Below are 18922 nucleotides of genomic sequence, written 5' to 3'. Positions count from 1 at the left end.
GCCCATGGTCCATCTTCCTTCCTTATTAACCCAAGTCCATAACCCATATCCATTACTCAACACTAACCCGACTCGTATTAACCCCTACTTATCTTATTATTTCCCACTAACCCGAGTAAACTTCCTCATGGACAATAAATAATGTAATTCATATTATTTTATAAGATAAGTGGAAGATAAGGAAGGGATCGAAACCGCATGACGATAAAACATCATATTTAAAAACATCTTTTCTTCCGTCTTCAGATGACAGTCGTTCAATCCATGCCATGTGTCATCCTCATGCTAGCTCTTTAATCTGCTCACCTGCGTGCATACTAAAAGTCAGCTACGCTGAGTGAGTTCTAGTTAATCAAGCAACTTACCATACAACCATTACATGCATTAAATACGTATCCGAAGACACTTAGTCCACTGTCTAACCTGTTCACCTTACCGCTTAACCACTTAACTGCCCCTGACGTCTTAGCCACTTGTTTACGGAAGCACATAGAGGCTTTCCCTCCCACGCACTCACGTTATGCCACTTTAATAACGAAGGAACATATAGGCTTACCCTACCACGCATTCACGTTATGCCACTTTAATAACGAAGGCACGTATAGGCTTACCCTACCACGTACTATCGTCATGCACTAACACCCTTACTAGACCATTGCCACTTCTATCACACTCTACCTCTACTTGTCTACAACACACTTTTTATCATTACATCCTTTACATAATAACCAAGTTACATCATAACATTTACACACGCTAATAACCGCTTGAAGATCATTCCCATTGGCGGTACGCGCGATATCCGAAGATCGTCCACGCACCGACAAACGTTACCTTCCCTGTCTACACGTGCAATATCCGAAGATCGTTCACGCATCGACAGACATCCATTCATAACATATATATATATATATATATATATATATATATATATATATATATATATATATATATATATATATATCAAACATTATAGCATACACTTACCACTTAAGGTAAGTTTTTTCACACTTCACATCGAGTATGCACACAGCCCCGAAAACATAACAAGGAAATGGGGCTAGAAACTCACCTGAACTCGGTTACGTTCACCGAAATGGTTATTCCCTTCTTTAGTTGTGCACGACTAACTGTATATCAATTAACTATTACTATTCATATCGTAAATCTAGCTTAATTATAACCCACAACGAACGGGGGTCCAAGGGGCAGAGCCCCTGGCTGGGTCGAGCAGGGTCCAAGGGGCAGAGCCCCTGGATGGGGTCGAGTAAGGGTTTATTTCCATTAACTGGCTTAACACATTTTTCATTAGGATTTTAAATTATTATTTAATTCGTCCACTTGTCTGCTATAACGAATTAAGCCTAATTCGTTATCTGAACATAGCCTGATTCATGGCCTAATTCGTTATCAGCACATGTCCTGATTCGTTACCTTAACTTAGCGAATTGGTGAGTTACGAATCACCTGATTGTTATCTGATTCGTTATCTTACATGATCTGGTTCGTTATCCAAGTTCGTTATTCGTTATCTTGACTTGATTCGTTATCTTGACATAACAAATTGGGTGAGTAACGAATCACCTGATTCGTTATCTTGACATAACGAACTGGGTGAGCTAATTCATCATCTTGATATAACGAATAAGCGAGTAACGGACTACTTGATTCGTTATCTTAATATAACGAATCATCTGCAGTTCTTATCCAGACTTTGACTCAAGGGTCAAAATCAAAATCAATATGAACATACACGGTCAACAGACCCTCAGATCTGCAATTACCCCTCAAATTCGTGATGAAATAACGTGATTTAGGTATCAATGGATTCGTTTACCCAGCGCCTACCAACCCCAATTACCCATATACTTAAATATCCCGTTGTAGATGGTGCGATTTATGCATATACATACACGGCTCATTTATCAATTGATTAACCCATCAAATATTAACCAATTTCAGTAAGATTTGTTGTGTTGGATTCGTTTTTACCTCATAAACTCAGATCTAGGATTATTAACGAATCCGAACCTAAATGAACAAGATCCCGTTATAAGTGTACCTTAACCGAGTTGGTTTATGAACACAGACTAGTCTTGATGTCGTTTTGGGTTTGTCACGACGATCTAGCACCAACGGGTTCGGGTATTCACCTTTGGATCTTGGCTCGGGTTAAAGGATAATGTTGGTGTGTGTTTTTCAAGGTGTAGGCTATGGTGTAGAGATGGATAAAAATGAAAAAAGATTAGAGTTTAAGGGGTATTTATACTCCGTTAAGCCTATGGACCTAAGGCTCATCTTTCCTTTTTGGTCCATACTTAATTCCATCTAATTAGCCTATTTGAACCATCTTATTATTTTATTACTTATCTACTAACTCAAGTAAACTTTTTCTTCATAAATAAATAATATAAAATATTATTCTTGAAAATTTCAGGATGTTACACATCTTTTTGTTATTGTTGTTGGTATTGTTGCCACTTCATATATTCTTTGTACGCTAAAACCAAACCTTACGTTGGGATCCTTTTTATGTTTGAGTAGAGGGTATTTTTGGATTTGAGTAGATAATAATTGTAAAAGAGTATACAGTATATATTTAGGTTGAGTGGAGTGCTTTTTTCTTTAAAATGAATGCCTAAATGTTATCAAGTTTCCTTGTTATATTCTTAAATTATGTGTTTCTTTCAGTTGTTTCAGAGATGGAACAAAGGACTTGTCTTTGTCTACACAACATGTGTGGCTAAAGATTTCTTGGAACAATATTATTATGTTATGAAAAATTTACCTCAAGAAGCTCATAAACTTTACAAGGAGCATACTATTCGATCCTATCCATGTGTCGATGGTTTGATGAAATGATCAGTAACGGCACGGAAGATAAACAAAATCTTTGGTCAACAACACTTTTGATTTAGTGTTACACATTCTAATCCATTAATGCTTGGTTACATAATGTACACCTTTTGAGTTTCATTTACATATTTGGAGCAGGATATTAATGATAAGATCATGGTTTCTAATGTTGTACAATGGATTCCTGATTTAAACAAGACAAAATGGCAAAAGACGTCATTTATGTTTGATCGTTTTTTCAATAGACGTCCTTTAGCAAAAGAGATGGCAGAAAACATCCTTTACATTTAAAAACTATATCACATTATATCCTTTGACACTAACCCAGTTAACTTTTATTGTTAAATTTGATCATGTGTAAGGCACATGAGGGTATTTTTGTAAATTGACGAATTTACTTTATAATTAAAAATAAAACCTAAAATTAAAACTCTCTCTCCCTCCCTCTCTCTCTCTCTCTATCTCTCTCTCACCCTCCCTCTCTCTCTCTCCCTCCCTCCCTGTTTAATCATTGTTTGGTGATTGCCGGAAGACTACCGTCGGTTTGCATCTCTCTATCGCAATTACCACCGGATTTCGGCCCCAACTCGCCGCCACCGTCATTTACAACCATTAGATATACAACCACGGGCCACCCACCTCAACCCGCCGTCGCCTCCATTTATAAACATCAGATTCACAACTGTCAAACCACCCGCCTCATCCCGTTCTTAAATCTTACCGGCACAGATTACCCAGCTATTCACAAACATGATGATCCAATTCGGGTCTGATTTCGGATCTTTTATGCCCTAGTTATTCACATAATCTTCGATTTGTTTTGATTCAAGTGTAATTTTTCTTTGATTCGGGTCGGATTTAGTCTATTCATCCAACCCTTCTAGATCTAGAGTTTTTAAACTTGCTTCACCTCCATTTAGATATGAACCAGTGACGGTTCAGTCGATTAATTTTCTGTTGATTGGATCGATGATGGTGGTGCTATTGTGGTATTTATGGTTCCGGCAGCGGCGACGGTCACGTGTTGAGGTTGTTGATGAGCTTCTTGGTGTTCTTAAGGAAAACTATAAGGTTTGATAGTTGAAGAGGTATGTACCCGCCTTAACATCGAGCGGGGCGGGTCAACCTACAAGATATAGACAAGAGGCTTGAAATCAAGATATCATGAAGGCACAAAGCCAAAACCTATGCGCACGGCGAATATCATATATGCTCACGCATCACATATGCTCACGCATATCATATATGCTCACGCATCACATATGCTCACGCGTATTACATGCTCGCGCACCATATATGCTCACGCATATCACATATGCGCGTGGCGCATCTGCGCGTGGCGCATATCGCATGCTCACGCATCATATATGCTCACGCATATCACATCTGCGCATGAAACATCTGCGCGTGAGAATAAAGAGAATTCGCGCATCCTCAGGATAGGCGCATATCACACGTGCACATAATCAACCTCGTCCTTATCCAAATCAGGATAAGGACAACCTTGATTGTGCTCGTCAGAAAACCTTCCAGAAGGTATCCTTTAAGGAATAAGAATATGCTGATGTTGACAGCTGCCAATGAAATGTGGACAACTCAGCAAAACCCATGTGCTACCACGTGATTGCACATGGGTCAGGTAAAATGCCTGGGTCAGAGAATAATCAATGAAAAAGCACCAGGTGTCCTAAGGACACGTGGCGCAAAGCAATAGGAGGAGGCCAAAAAGGCCCTAATGGGATCTGAGCCCAATCATTGGAAACCCTAACACTATAAATACCACACCACCTCCACAAGGGGAGGTAAGCAAGAAAATACATTCCAATTCCTTACTCACTCTCAGATTATTATTATCTTCTCCTACAATCTCTTATTCTCACACCGGAGGGTTACCCCAAAGAGGACCCCTCTGTCCCTTTCTGAGGGGTAAGTTCACGGTGCTGCTCGTTTTGTAGGTGGAAGAACTCATACTCCGGAGAACCATCGGTGAAATAGCATACTCATACCCGAGGAAAGTTGATCGTCTACCAGTGAGCCGATCCACGTTTCTTCATTGGCGCCATCACCTGTTACAACGGCAACAAAATCACCATCTCATCAGTTCTCTCTGAAAAACTTCACCATGGTTTCTGGTGTTCGAAACAGCGATCAAGTTCTGGAGGATATTAAGCTTGAGGATGTTAATGAGGGACAGCAGTTTCTGAGGGTGCCGCGTGATTCTGCGCGCACCACCAGTAACCATCCCTTCATCACAACTCCTCATAGCCAGACTGAAACTCCTCCAGACGATCTCACGTTCCAAAATCTGACTGGCGCGAAACAAAAAGGACCAATGGGTCCAGAAGTTGAAACAAATGACCCTAAAGAATGGCTCATAAACGAACAACGGCGTTTAATGGACAAATACAATGAGCTGGTCAAACACAAAAAGTTAGCCGACCTAACACAAAGGCTCGCGTTTGATAAGCAAACCATTCAAGGAACAACAAAAAGGGCGCGCGCGCCGGAAGATGGTCACTCTGTTCACACTGAACACGCTGATTTTAGTGATGAAGAAGTGCACAGCATGAGGAAGACGCGAGATACTCATGCAGGAGGCTCACAGCTCCGCGCGCACATGAACATGGCGCCTAGAGCCAAAGCCGATCTGGATCTGTACACACCGTACAACCCACCAGCGAGAGGGCAAGTGGACGTAACCACACCGTACAGGCCAGCCATCTTGGTGAAGCATTCAAAATTCACTGAGCGCATCGCGAAGGCTCCCATTCAACACAAAACCAAGATGCCAAGTGGGTTGGGCAAGTACGATGGCACAACAGATCCAGACGATTTCTTACAAGGTTTTTATAACACTGGAAACCTAGAAAGCTGGACGATGCCAACATGGTGTCACATGTTTGCTCGCTGCCTCACGGGCGCGGCGCGTGTCTGGTTCGAAAGCTTGCCGACTGGGCAAATCGATGGGTTCGAAGAGCTATTGGAGAAGTTCCAAGCTTACTTCGTACAGCAGCGCAGACACACGCGCGACCCTGATGACATCATGCACTGCGTGCGCAGGAATGATGAAACGATTGAAGACTACATAACTCGTTTCAATCAGGAATCTCTTGCAATTGGAGGTATCACTGAGCAACTCTTGCGCGTGGCCTTTATACAAGGTGCGCGCAGTGATCAACTCCGCAGAGCTCTCGTGAGCAGAGATGGCATGCCAACCACTTGGGCCAAGCTAATGGAAGCATCGCGAGTCTTCGCGCGAAATGAAAAACAAATTGCCAAAGATAGAGCAAGAGAAAGAGGGCACCAAGCAGAAGCACCGCGCAACAACGAAAGGAGGGGCAAACAAAACTCTGTATGGTCCAGGTTGCAACAAACCAGTTTTTCTCCCGCAGAAAAGCAGGCGCAACCAAGCTCACCCCAGCCCCAAAAAGACAGTCGTAATCGCGGAGAGGGTGACAAGAGGGAGGGGGCAGAGAGCCTAACAGACCTCTACCAAGAATATGGACTCCCCTCACTAAAACGCCTTCACAAGTGTTAAGCACAGAGAATGTCCAGTTTAAAAGCCCCAAGCCACTACACTATAAGGGACCACCAAACAGTGGCAAGTATTGTGAGTTTCACAAGTCCACAGGGCACAACACCGATGCATGCCACCATTTGAAGGATGCGATTGAAAGAGATGTGAAATCAGGCAAGTTGGCTCACCTGGTGAAAAACCCAAGACCAGAGAATGAACAACCAGATGGAGCCTCAGCCAGCAAAAAGTTCAAAAGAATCTGTGTAGCCGAGGGAGGAAGGCAAGGGCAAAGATCGAGAAAGAGAAGCGCGCAAGTCCAAGGAGATTGGCGCGAGCAACAAGTAATCTTCCCAAGAATCAGGGGAGGCCCTTCTATCAGCAGTCCTCTAGTCATCACTACACACATTGCTCATTATGAAGTGTCAAAAGTCCTGGTGGACACTGGCAGTGAATCAGACATCATGTATGAGCAATGTTTCAGGAAGTTGGATCCAGCAGACCAAGCAAGGCTCGAAATTGTGAATGCACCAATCTCGGGTGTTTCAAATGAAATCATTCACCCCTTAGGTCAGATACAATTTGAACTAACTATGGGGGATGAGAAACACAAGCGAGCTGAAATTGTCAACTTCTTGGTCTTGCCCACCACTTCATGCCACAATATGATCTTGGGTAGAGGAACGATTGCCCAATTCAACGCCATACCGTCGCCAGCGCACGGCGCGTTGGGGTTCCCAACACCAACAGGTGTAACATTTGTATACCGAGATCATTTGTGCGCAGTGACAAGTATTCCGCGGGAAGGGAGAATGAAACTTCCAATGGCAAACAACGCGCCAGAGGAATGGATTCTCAACCCAAAATTCCCAGAGCAAACAATCACAATTGGAGCTACGATATCAGACGACACAAGGTTGAGAATGAAAAGATTGCTCACAACGTATATGTCGGTCTTCGCGTGGCAACATTCTGATATGACTGGGGTTCCGCGAGACCTGGCGCAACATTCTCTCAACACGTTCAAGTCCGTAGAGCCAATTGCTCAAAAGAAGAGAATCATGGGGGATGAGAAGGCAAAGGCCATGAATGAGCAAGTAGAGGATCTACTGCGCGCAAACATCATCCTCCTAATACGATACCAGACATGGGTAGCCAATCCGGTGATGGTAAAGAAGAGCAACGGGTCATGGAGGATGTGCATTGACTTCAAAGACCTCAACAAAGCATGTCCAAAAGATTGTTACCCCCTCCCAAACATTGACGCGAAGGTGGACTCCGTGGCGCCATTTAAGCTCAAATGTTTTCTGGATGCCTATAAGGGCTATCACCAAATTCAAATGGCACCACAAGACGAGGACAAGACTGCCTTCAGAACCGAAAAGGATGTTTTTTGTTACACAAAAATGCCCTTTGGTTTGAAGAATGCGGGAGCCACCTACCAAAGACTCATGGACGCGGTTTTCAACGAGCAAATTGGAAGAAACCTAGAAGTCTACGTGGATGATTTGGTGATCAAAAGCAGGGAGGAAAAACAAATGCTCAAAGACATCGAAGAAACCCTTTGGCGCCTAAAGGAAGTAAACATGAAGCTCAACCCGAGCAAATGCACATTTGGCGTAGAAGAAGGGAAATTTCTCGGTGTAATGGTCACCAAGGATTGTTTCAAGGTGAACCCAGAGAAGGTGGAGGCTATCCTTGACATGCCCTCACCATCCACCATAAAAGAAGTTCAAAAGTTGAATGGTAGATTGGTATCAATCAACAGGTTCCTAGCGAACCATGCAAGCAAATCTACCCCATTCGTTAACACATTGAGAAATTGCCTAAAGAAAAGCCAATTCAAGTGGACGCCTGAGGCCGAGCAAGCTTTCAGTGAGATAAAAGAATGTCTGATAAATCTGCCTGCGCTCACAGCTCCACTTCCTGGCGAAACTCTAACATTGTACCTGTCAGCAGGAGAGAGCGCCATCGGCGCAGTGTTGTTGGTGGATCGCAAGGGAATCCAAACACCAATCTATTATGTGAGTCGGGTGCTGACAGATCCTGAGACGCGCTACTCCATCATGGAAAAGTTAGTTTTGTCACTAACACACGCGTTGCGCAAGCTTCATAGATATTTCAATGGTCATCCTATTGAAGTTCTGACTGGTTACAACATCCAGCAAGTCTTGCGGCGTCCCGCGCTCTCAGGAAGGCTGACAAAATGGGCGCTGGAATTAGGAGAGCACACGATCGCCTATAAGCCCCGTCCAGCAATAAAGGGACAAGTCTTAGCTGATTTCATCGCAGAAATCCCTGAAGGGAAAATTGAAGAGGCTCAGCGCGAGGTAGACCCTCCGCGAGCCAATAATGAAGAAAATGTTTGGAGATTATTCACTGATGGAGCTTCAAACAATGAAGGGTCCGGCGCAGGCCTCAAGCTGGTGGATCCAGAAAGTCATGAGTATACTTACGCAATCAGGTTGGATTTCAAGAGCACCAACAATGAAGCTGAGTATGAAGCCCTGCTAGCTGGTCTGCGCATCGCGCACAAGTTCGGAGTTAAAAAGCTAGAGGCCCATGTTGATTCATACTTGGTAGCAGCACAGGTCAATGGCCTTTATGATGCTAAGGAGAACACCATGCCTCTGTATCTAGAGCAGGCGAAAAATCTCATCGAGTAATTTGACTTCTTCAGAATCATACATATTCCGCGCAGTGAAAACAAGTCTGCTGACGCGCTGAGTAAGATGGCATCAACCAGCTTTGATCACTTTGGCAAAGATGTCAGGGTAGAAGTAATGAGCAACCCGTCGGTGGGAGCGAAGTCTGTCCTTGTAATTCATACAACCCCTTCATCATGGATAACTCCAATAATGGAATTCTTGAAGGAGGGAAAGGTACCGGACGATCGCGCACAGGCGAGGAAGATAAGACACAAGTCGCAGAACTATGAACTGCTTGATGGTACATTATATCGACGCTCTTATCTTGGACCGCTCATGAAATGCCTAGATGCTGAGGAAGCAAGCTATGTGATCAGAGAGATACACGAAGGAATCTGTGGAATACATGCTGGCCCGCGCATGGTGGTTGCCAAGGCAATGAGCGCAGGTTACTATTGGCCAGGCATGTACTTGGACGCGTTAAAAGAGATCCAAAAATGCAAAGCGTGTCAGAGCTATGCGCCAAAGACCATGCGGCCAAAGAACAACTTGATTCCGGTGACCTCTGCATGGCCTTTCCACAAATGGGCAATCGATATTGTGGGTCCCCTACCGCAAGCGCAAGGGCGAGTAAAATTTTTGGTAGTGGCAGTAGACTATTTCACAAAATGGGTTGAAGCCAAGCCACTAGCAAAAATCACAGCCGAGGCGATGAAGCAATTTATCTGGAGCCACATCATATGCCGTTTTGGCCTGCCCATGGAAATTGTGAGCGACAATGGCAAACAATTCACCGACAGGAAGATATCCAGCTGGCTCAAGGAATTGCGCATCAACCAAATCTTCACTTCAGTATACCACCCTCAGGGGAATGGCCAAGTGGAGCGCGCGAACCAAAGCTTGCTAAATGGGCTGAAGAAAAGGTTGGAGGGAGAATCCCATTCATGGGTTGAGGAGCTACCTAATGTCCTGTGGGCGCACAGGACATTAAGCAAAACCAGCAATGGCGAATCCCCGTTCAGCCTAACCTATGGAACGGAGGCTATGATTCCAGCAGAAATTGGATGCCCATCCCATAGAGTGCTCACGATGAGTAAGATTGATAACGAGCGCGAAAGAATGTTGGATCTCAACTTACTTGAAGGGCGCAGAGAAGCGGCTATCATCAGTGAAGCCAAATACAAGAAAAAACTAGAAAAGTATTACAATCAGCGCGTGAAAGAATGCCACTTCAAGAAGAATGATTTTGTCCTTCGAAACAATGAAGCTAGCCACGCGATACCCCCGGGAAAGATGTCCCCCAATTGGGAGGGACCTTATCAAGTCTCGGAAGAATTGGGAAAAGGCGCATACGCTTTAAAAGATTTGAATGGAAAGAAGATCCCGCGCGCATGGAACGCAGCACAGCTTAGAAAATGTTTCATGTAAAAATTGTCAAGTTTGTAATCAAGGCTTTTTAAGCCATTATGAATAATGATACGCGCTATCTTCTCTTAATGTGTGTTCTATTACCTTTTGCATACATGTTTCACACTTCCCTTTATTAATTTTGAGCAATATGACAACATTGTATTGACATCAAAACAAGAATAAAACGAAGTAAAACATACATGCGCGAGCTTCAAGCTCAAATGCGTTAACGAGTTTTATCTCTAAAACGTCAGGTCCTTAGCCCAATAATACGAGCCTTAGCTCAAATCACTCACAAGATCCATCCTACATGCTGCGCAGCTAGACCATAAAAATACCTAAGCACAACTAAGGCAAAGCACATGCCAAAACATAGTTGTTAAGGTCTCAGGTCGAGGTCGCGCATGGAATTGTAATGGATATCAGAGTAACACATACTGACACGTAAAGGCTAAAAAACTCATAATTCCCTATAATAAATGCGCGATAACGTCGCGCAAAAGAGGAATAATGAAACGCCAAGGCACGTGTCAACATAGTCAGGATATTGCAAAATCACTTAAAATATGACAAGGATTAAGTAAAATAATTTCCTTACAACCTTGTTCTTATTTCAACGTGCAAGCATATCTTATATTCAACAAGCAAACATGCAATATAAAGAGATGAATGGGGAATGCGCAAGATGCGAATAAGGGAAAAACAAAATTTCATTCCAAAACATAGAAGGTTACAAATTTACAAAATGATGAGATACAAACTGCAAATAAAAAAAAAAAAAACATGAAGGGCTTCTCAAGTCTCTATGTCGACGTCAGCCTCTTCATCGCCCTCATCATTACCTCCCTCAGCATCTGGCGCAGCCCGCTCCTCGTCATCTCCAAACTTGCCATAGTCAAGCTGTTCGTCTTGAATGGAGTCGTCTTCTATCACAATAGTGTCAGGAGCGGGTCCTTTGGCCACGCCAGAGCCGCTAGCAGAGGCAGCATTGCCCGCGCCATCATCGCCGCCACCAGCCCCTTCACACTCGTCAAGTAATTTCTTTAGAGCGCCGAGATCGGGCTGATCTGCAAGCAAGGCTATCTGCAAAGCATAAGGAAAAGTGTGAGTACAAAAAGACTAGGAAAATAAGTCAAGGTAAACTCATTAAGGTTAAAATACCTGCTCAAGGATGGGAATGGGAGTATTCAAATACTTCTCCCCCACCTCGGCCATGTCTGCGCAGACAACGTCGAGCTGATAAGGGTAGTCGGATGGGTTCTTCTTCAGCATGCTATATTCACAGCCATCCTTAAACCCTTCAGCTCGACCCACCAAGCGCGAGGCAGCGTTGCAATCCATCACAAGGGTCTGAAACTCGTCTGAGTATTTCATCGCATAAGCGCAACGAGTCATACCCTGTGAGACTAGCCATTGGCGATCCTGCGCGAGGGAAGAAACAGACGTCTCAAGAGCAGGAATCTGAGAGTTTAACAACTCAACAGTTTCCTTGGTCTGTTTCAGCTCCTCTCTGTCGGACGCTGCTACCGCCAAGGCCTCTTTCCTTTCCGCTCGCGCAGCATCGAGCGCTTCTTGGCTAGACGCTGCCGTCGCCAGGGCTTCATCCTTCTCTGCCCGCGCGGCCTCAAGCTCCTTCTTCAGGCGCGCAACCTCACTCTCTAATGAAGATTTGTCAGTAATAGACTGCACAAGCGCTTGGTCACGCGCCTCTGCATCCAGCTCCAAGTCGCGCACTCGCCGCGTATACTTGGCCGCGTCCGCCTCTGCTGCCTGCAGCTTCTCCCGCGCAGCCTGCAGCTCATGCCCGCGCTTCACGAAGGCAGCGTTGGCACTTGCTCGGTTCTCGCTGAGTTCTGCTTGGAGTTTCTCAGCTCTCTCTCGAGCGTCAGAAAGATTCCAAGCAGATACCTTAGCCTCTTGCTTGGCCTCCGCAAGAGCATCACGCACCTTTACATAATCATAGCGAAGCTCTTGGGAGGCAGCAAAGAACGCTGACCCAGCGAAAAGATGGTCGTTGAGCAAGTCCACGCGGGCGCGCTCCTCCTGAAACCTCCTTTCAGCTGGAGGCACGGAGTGAGCCCAGAAGTCTTCACACACCCCCATGGACTGAAATGAGCTATCCTCAGTAATATTCCATCTCGGGCGGTATATGTGATCGGCTTCCTGCAAACACAAAGCAACGTTCTAGTCATCTAAACACTAATATGGAAGTCCGCGCAGCGGAGCAAAACGAACTTATACCTGCGGGGAGCAAGCAGAAAAGTCAGCGCCAGCCCCATGAGAAGACTGCGCCATGAAATCTCGTGGCGCTACAGGGCTTGCGCGGCCGCCATCGGAGTCTTCAAAATGGGCCTCCTCATCTTCCTCTGTAACAGGCCTTTTCTCCTGCGACCTGGAAAAATCAAAACCAGTCTCGCGAGGAGGGCTGCGCGCAGGAGGAGGTGAGGGAGGTCTCGACGCCGCGAGATCAGCGCGTAAAACAGCCTCCTGCTCCTTAGTAATCCCAATGAGGGGAGATTCAGTGCTTGCAGAAGCAGGAGCAGAACCAACGGCGCTGGCGCCGGCGCCAGCAGTGCCGCCAGCAGCTTGTGTGCCAGCTATAATGCCTATGAAAAGACCAACAAAAAGAAATGATTCAAGACTTGATCTAAAAAGAAAAAAGTCAGAAAATAAAAGCGCAATATATACCTTGGCGCACCGCCGTTCGCGAGTTAAACATCGCCATGAAGTCCATTTTCCCCCTTTTTGAGGGCAAAACAGGGGACTTCAAAGCAACCTTCGGCGCAGCCTCGGTACCTTGTTGCGCCTGAGGTTGATCCACCAAGGTCGCCGGCTCTACAAACATTTGAGTGAGCAAAGATTCATTAATAACTCTATCGGAATCACGCTCATAAAACCATAAAGTATAAACAAAGTATACCTGTTGAAGAGGAAACAGCAGGCGCAGCGCCGTTTCCCTTTTCCGCCGCGCGAAGAGAGGAGGTGGCGGCACCATACCTCGTGTGGACAGGAGGACTGCCCACACCTTGAGGCAAAGAAGACAAGGAAACCTTGGAGGTAAACCCCTTGGTTTTCTTAAGTCCCTTCGCCTGAGTAGGAGGATCCTGAGCAACAGGGGCATCATTTTTCTTCTGTTTTTTTACTGGCCCCTGCGCCAGTTTTCCCTTTAGCTTTACGCTTGAGTTGTGGCACCTCAGCTTCCTCCTCCACCTCTTCTTCCGCGAGCTCCAGCTCATAGTTCTCGAGCGCATCTACAATACGTGCAACAAAAATGTTAACCAAATTTGGTATTCTAAAGGCATAAGCATAAGTACAAAGGCCTACCAGGCGCATCGCTGTCAAAGCAAAATCCCAAATCAACAGGGATGAACATATCAGCGAAGCGATCGGGGAAGCCAACTTCCCTAGCGCCCAGCGCGACAGAGCCACCCTCCATATGCTCATCATAGGCGGCGTGGACGTACTCCTTGCTTACTGCATAAAACAAGACAAATGATATCAGCAAAACGAATTATATTCGCGCAGAAATAATGCAATGAGCTAATAACTCGCATAATCCATCAACTTGGATAACAGGCTCAGTCGCGCTGTCGGCCCACCTCCTGCTCATGCCAACCCCCACCAGCGCCTCCTCGCAAATATTCTTGGCGGGGGATGGTTCAGCAGTCAACTTATTAACCCATGCGCCAGTTGGGTTCTTAAGAACATTCACATCCGCGGGCGCAGAAGTGATCGCGCGCATGGTCATGCGGATGGGAATCACACCAGCCTTAATATAGAAAAATTTCTCAGACCAGTCATGAAGGCTCTTGAAGGAAACAGTGCAGCACTTGACCTTCTGACTGCGAGGAACGAATAAGAACCAAGAATCTTGGATTTTTGGCTTATAAAAAAATTGAAAGCGCCGTAGGGTTGGCTCCTCGCGCTGAGCTTTGCACATGAACTCAAAATGAGTCATGCGCACAAGTCCAAAAGGATGGACTTGGGATATGTGAATCCCATGAAATTGAAGCAGCGCACCCATAAACCTTGTCATCGGGAGACGAAGGTTGCAGTGAGTGAAAAAATGGCAATACAAGGAGATATAGCCGGTGGGCGGATCTGCCGCCGTTTGCCCGGCCGCCGGAAGCATACAGCCATACTCAGGGAGAAAACCCTGAGAGGCGATGAGACTGTCAAAATCAGACTGTCTCAATTTACAGGGAATCTCATCCCACCTCTTTACTGTCTTGCCCTTCCCCACCTCCTCCGACGAGGCCTCAGCAGCCCGTTTTCCCTTGCCGGTCTTCTTCAAAGTGGACATGACTAATGATTTTACACGGCGTTTGCTTGGGGAGATTGTGGTGTCTGGGTTATCAGACATACAACTGTGAAATCAAACAGAGGTTACTTCAAGAACGGAAATCGGAATAAAAATGGAAGGAAATGAAAGCTCTGAAATAACAATGAAGATGAAGAATAATAACTCAAAAGGCTTGCTTTTATAGGCCCAAAAGAGAGAGAAACAGGTACTGATCAGAGTTCACGCGCCCCCACTCGTAGGTGCAGGCCAACGCGAGCGCGACACGTGTTCCTGACTGTGTGAGGGGACATGAAAGGGAACGAAACAGGTACTGATCAGAGTTCACGCGCCCCCACTCGCAGGTGCATGCCAACATGAGCGCGACACGTGTTCCTGACACTGTGTGAGGGGACATGAAAGGCAACTGTAGCACCTCGAGCACACGAAAAGTCTGACACGTCTCCATCTCTGACGCATGTCAGCACCAACCAACCGCGTACATGGACGATTCATTTCAACCACAAGGATAGAATTTCGCGCAACGATGAGAAATAAAAAAGGAAAAGACAAAACCCTATTAAAAGAGAACTATTAAGTCTAATATCTATCTTACCTCGCTCGCGCGAGACAAGACACACGTTAGGCTGGGGGGCTTGAAGAGGTATGTACCCGCCTTAACATCGAGCGGGGCGGGTCAACCCACAAGATATAGACAAGAGGCTTGAAATCAAGATATCATGAAGGCACAAAGCCAAAACCTATGCGCACGGCGCATATCACATATGCTCACGCATCACATATGTTCACGCATATCATATATGCTCACGCATCACATATGCTCACGCGTATTACATGCTCGCGCACCATATATGCTCACGCATATCACATCTGCGCGTGGCGCATCTGCGCGTGGCGCATATCGCATGCTCACGCATCATATATGCTCACGCATATCACATCTGCGCATGAAACATCTGCGCGTGAGAATAAAGAGAATTCGCGCATCCTCAGGATAGGCGCATATCACACGTGCACATAATCAACCTCGTCCTTATCCAAATCAGGATAAGGACAACCTTGATTGTGCTCGTCAGACAACCTTCCAGAAGGTATCCTTTAAGGAATAAGAATATGCTGATGTTGACAGCTGCCAATGAAAGGTGGACAACTCAGCAAAACCCATGTGCTACCACGTGATTGCACATGGGTCAGGTAAAATGCCTGGGTCAGAGAATAATCAATGAAAAAGCACCAGGTGTCCTAAGGACACGTGGCGCAAAGCAATAGGAGGAGGCCAAAAAGGCCCTAATGGGATCTGAGCCCAATCATTGGAAACCCTAACACTATAAATACCACACCACCTCCACAAGGGGAGGTAAGCAAGAAAATACATTCCAATTCCTTACTCACTCTCAGATTATTATTATCTTCTCCTACAATCTCTTATTCTCACACCGGAGGGTTACCCCAAAGAGGACCCCTCTGTCCCTTTCTGAGGGGTAAGTTCACGGTGCTGCTCGTTTTGTAGGTGGAAGAACTCATACTCCGGAGAACCATCGGTGAAATAGCATACTCATACCCGAGGAAAGTTGATCGTCTACCAGTGAGCCGATCCACGTTTCTTCAATAGTTTAACTTTTAAACTGGTTTATATATTGCAGTATGTTGGTGGTGATTAGTGGGGGTGAATGGTGCAGGTGGTGGCTAGAGGATGAAGATTGGTGTGTTGAAGAGAGAGAGAGAGAGAAGAAAGAGAGAGAGGTGTGTATATCTATATATATATTATTTCTTTTAGTTTTAATTATTAAATAAATATGTGAATTTACAAAACTAGCCTCTTCCTTAATGCATATTACCAGATTTAACGAGAAAATTTAACGGGGTTAGTGCTAAAGGACGTAACGTGATAGGGATTTGAAACATCAAATATGTTCTCTGACATCAAGTTTGCTAAAGGACTACCATTGAAAAAACGTTCAAACATAAAGGACGTGTTTTGCCATTTTGTCTTTTAACATTATGTATGCTCAAGATTCAGCGATGATAGGAGTATCGGGCACCTTGATCGACAATGCTGATGTGGAACGAAATTTTGCTCAAACTTTCATACTGGGATCAAAGAAGGCGGTGACTTTTACTTGCACTGTGTCGTTGTTCTATACTTTCTGTACCATTGCATAAAGTATTACAATTTGATTGCAAAATCTGATTCTTTGTTCTAGCGGTAACTTTCAATTTCTTCATCACCCCAAACGATTCGCTCGATCGGCATTGATGGAGAAAGAAGGATAATCTTGAAGAATTTGAGGCTCGTACCTGGAAGAATCTGAACTAAAAATATCTTAAATGGACGTTGCCACCTGCGCGTTGCGGTGGTGTATTTTTTGTTGGTTACACATATCATTTTTATTTGATTCTACTTAGCTATTACATTCAAATTTAGATCTACATGATGTTGGCAGTATTATATGTGTTACGTACATACATAATTTATATGTTAGATCGGGACAATAGGTTGGTGCATGTGTTAATGGTTGGATTGTTGCTTGTACAATGATGCAGAATCAATATCATTATGAAAGTTTTCAAGAAATTAGTATTAAAAAAATTTAGAATAAAATTTGCATCGTGACATATCAAAATGATATTTGTAAGAATAGTTGAGTTGTAACAGAAAGCTTTTATAATGCTTAGGGGGGTGTATTGAAAATTGAATTAGGGTAACCCCGAACACTCTATTTAAACGGATCAATCTAATTCCATTTTCACTATAATAACCTAATCGCCGCTGCGCCGTTGCATTTGTCATCCATACACATCCCTAGCCAAAGATAACATCTCTTATTCATTGGCGATGTAAGTGCTTATTCTATATTTACCTAATCTGATTTGCCTCTTAATGTTTCAAAACATATTTCAAAGCCGGTATTTAAAAGTATCGTTTTGCAAATTTTTTTGTTTTAGTATTTATATGGACCTATATGCATAGTTGTTGTTGGTGTTGATGTAACGTAGACGTATACAACCTCAGATCGGTCTTAAAATCGAAGAAAAATCTTCACCTAACTAATGAAACAAAATTTTGTAGTGTATTTTTTCGGTTCCTTATTTGAAATGTCTAAAATTTTGATGATTATGCGTTATCTACTTGTTTTGATTGCTTAATATTTTTAGGTTCAGTTTTGGTCACTCATCTCACGTGCAGAGGGATTTGGCAAATCAGTTAATAGCGGATTATAACATGTTGATTGGTCATAGCATTTCTTTCGAAAAGGTAAAATTCAAACCCTTTCAAACTGTTTGAAAAAGTGGTAACTGCGCGGCCTAAATACATAGCCAAGATAGTTTACAAAATTGAAGTTGAAATTTAAAATTTAAAATTATTTATATAACATTCTATGCATTAAAATCAAAATTTTGATCAGACGAATAAAAAGTAAAAAAGAAAAACAAAAAAGAACTACAAACAGAACTAGTGGCAAATGCGGCCAAATTGCTTTATGCCGATCGACCGAGGTTCAATAAAAAAGTATTTGTGTAGCACAACAATTTTCAAAGAGGCACAAAAGTCTTTTACACGAAACACTGATTTTTCAAAAGCCAAGCTAGACTAGAGTAATGAAAAGACCATTTAGATTTTTTATTTGTAATTTTTTGTTACTATTTTATTGTTCGCGACTTCGTGCTGTTCGTGACTTCGTGCTGTTTTTATTGTTCGTGAGCAAATGCAGCACACGAGTTGAGCATCAGAGACTTATTATTACGCAACATGGATACAAACCGTCCAATTTCAGCTTGGTTGCATCGTAAATTCTCAATTGACCTGCTTCAACAATACGGGCAGATTCTGTTGCTTGTGAAAAAGCCAAAATGTAAGAAAGTGTTATATGAAGTTATTACAGTTAGAAATTAATGTTGTATTTAGTACTCAAAATGTAAGAAAGGGTTATGTGATTAACTAGTTGCCGTTAGAAAGTTTTTTGTATCACTTTTGAATTTGTATGCTAATGGATTTCTTAGTTAATGTTTATATATGGGTTTTTATTTATCTGAGTAAGAAAATTTAGTTTTGGTGTGTTCTGTCTGTATTTCAAGCAAAAATTAATCTAACGATAAATAAGTCTCTTAACAAAGATGAACACCATACGATGAAAATTGGTCGTCTCTACAATAAGAAATTAGGAAAAACCACTAACCCCAATATAAATAAAG

The 18922-nt window shown here is 43.8% G+C and overlaps 1 long non-coding RNA gene across 1 annotated transcript in view; it reads left to right on the top strand.

The window, feature by feature from the left end:
• Window positions 1-2481: 2481 nt before the first annotated feature.
• The window catches only part of LOC143602090 (uncharacterized), a 45345-nt gene continuing 28904 nt past the window's right edge, over window positions 2482-18922 (top strand). Inside the window, exon 1 of the long non-coding RNA XR_013147765.1 lies at window positions 2482-3015. This is a non-coding gene — a long non-coding RNA (uncharacterized LOC143602090). The remainder of the gene's footprint in view (window positions 3016-18922) is intronic.

This window comes from Bidens hawaiensis, unplaced genomic scaffold (assembly GCF_021521415.1).
Source record: "Bidens hawaiensis isolate Kalapana, Puna unplaced genomic scaffold, B.hawaiensis_p1.1 tig00057896_1, whole genome shotgun sequence".
NCBI lineage: Eukaryota > Viridiplantae > Streptophyta > Magnoliopsida > Asterales > Asteraceae > Bidens > Bidens hawaiensis.
The sequence above is the reverse complement of the archived record's forward strand: the minus strand, read 5'-3'. Positions and strand labels throughout refer to the sequence as shown.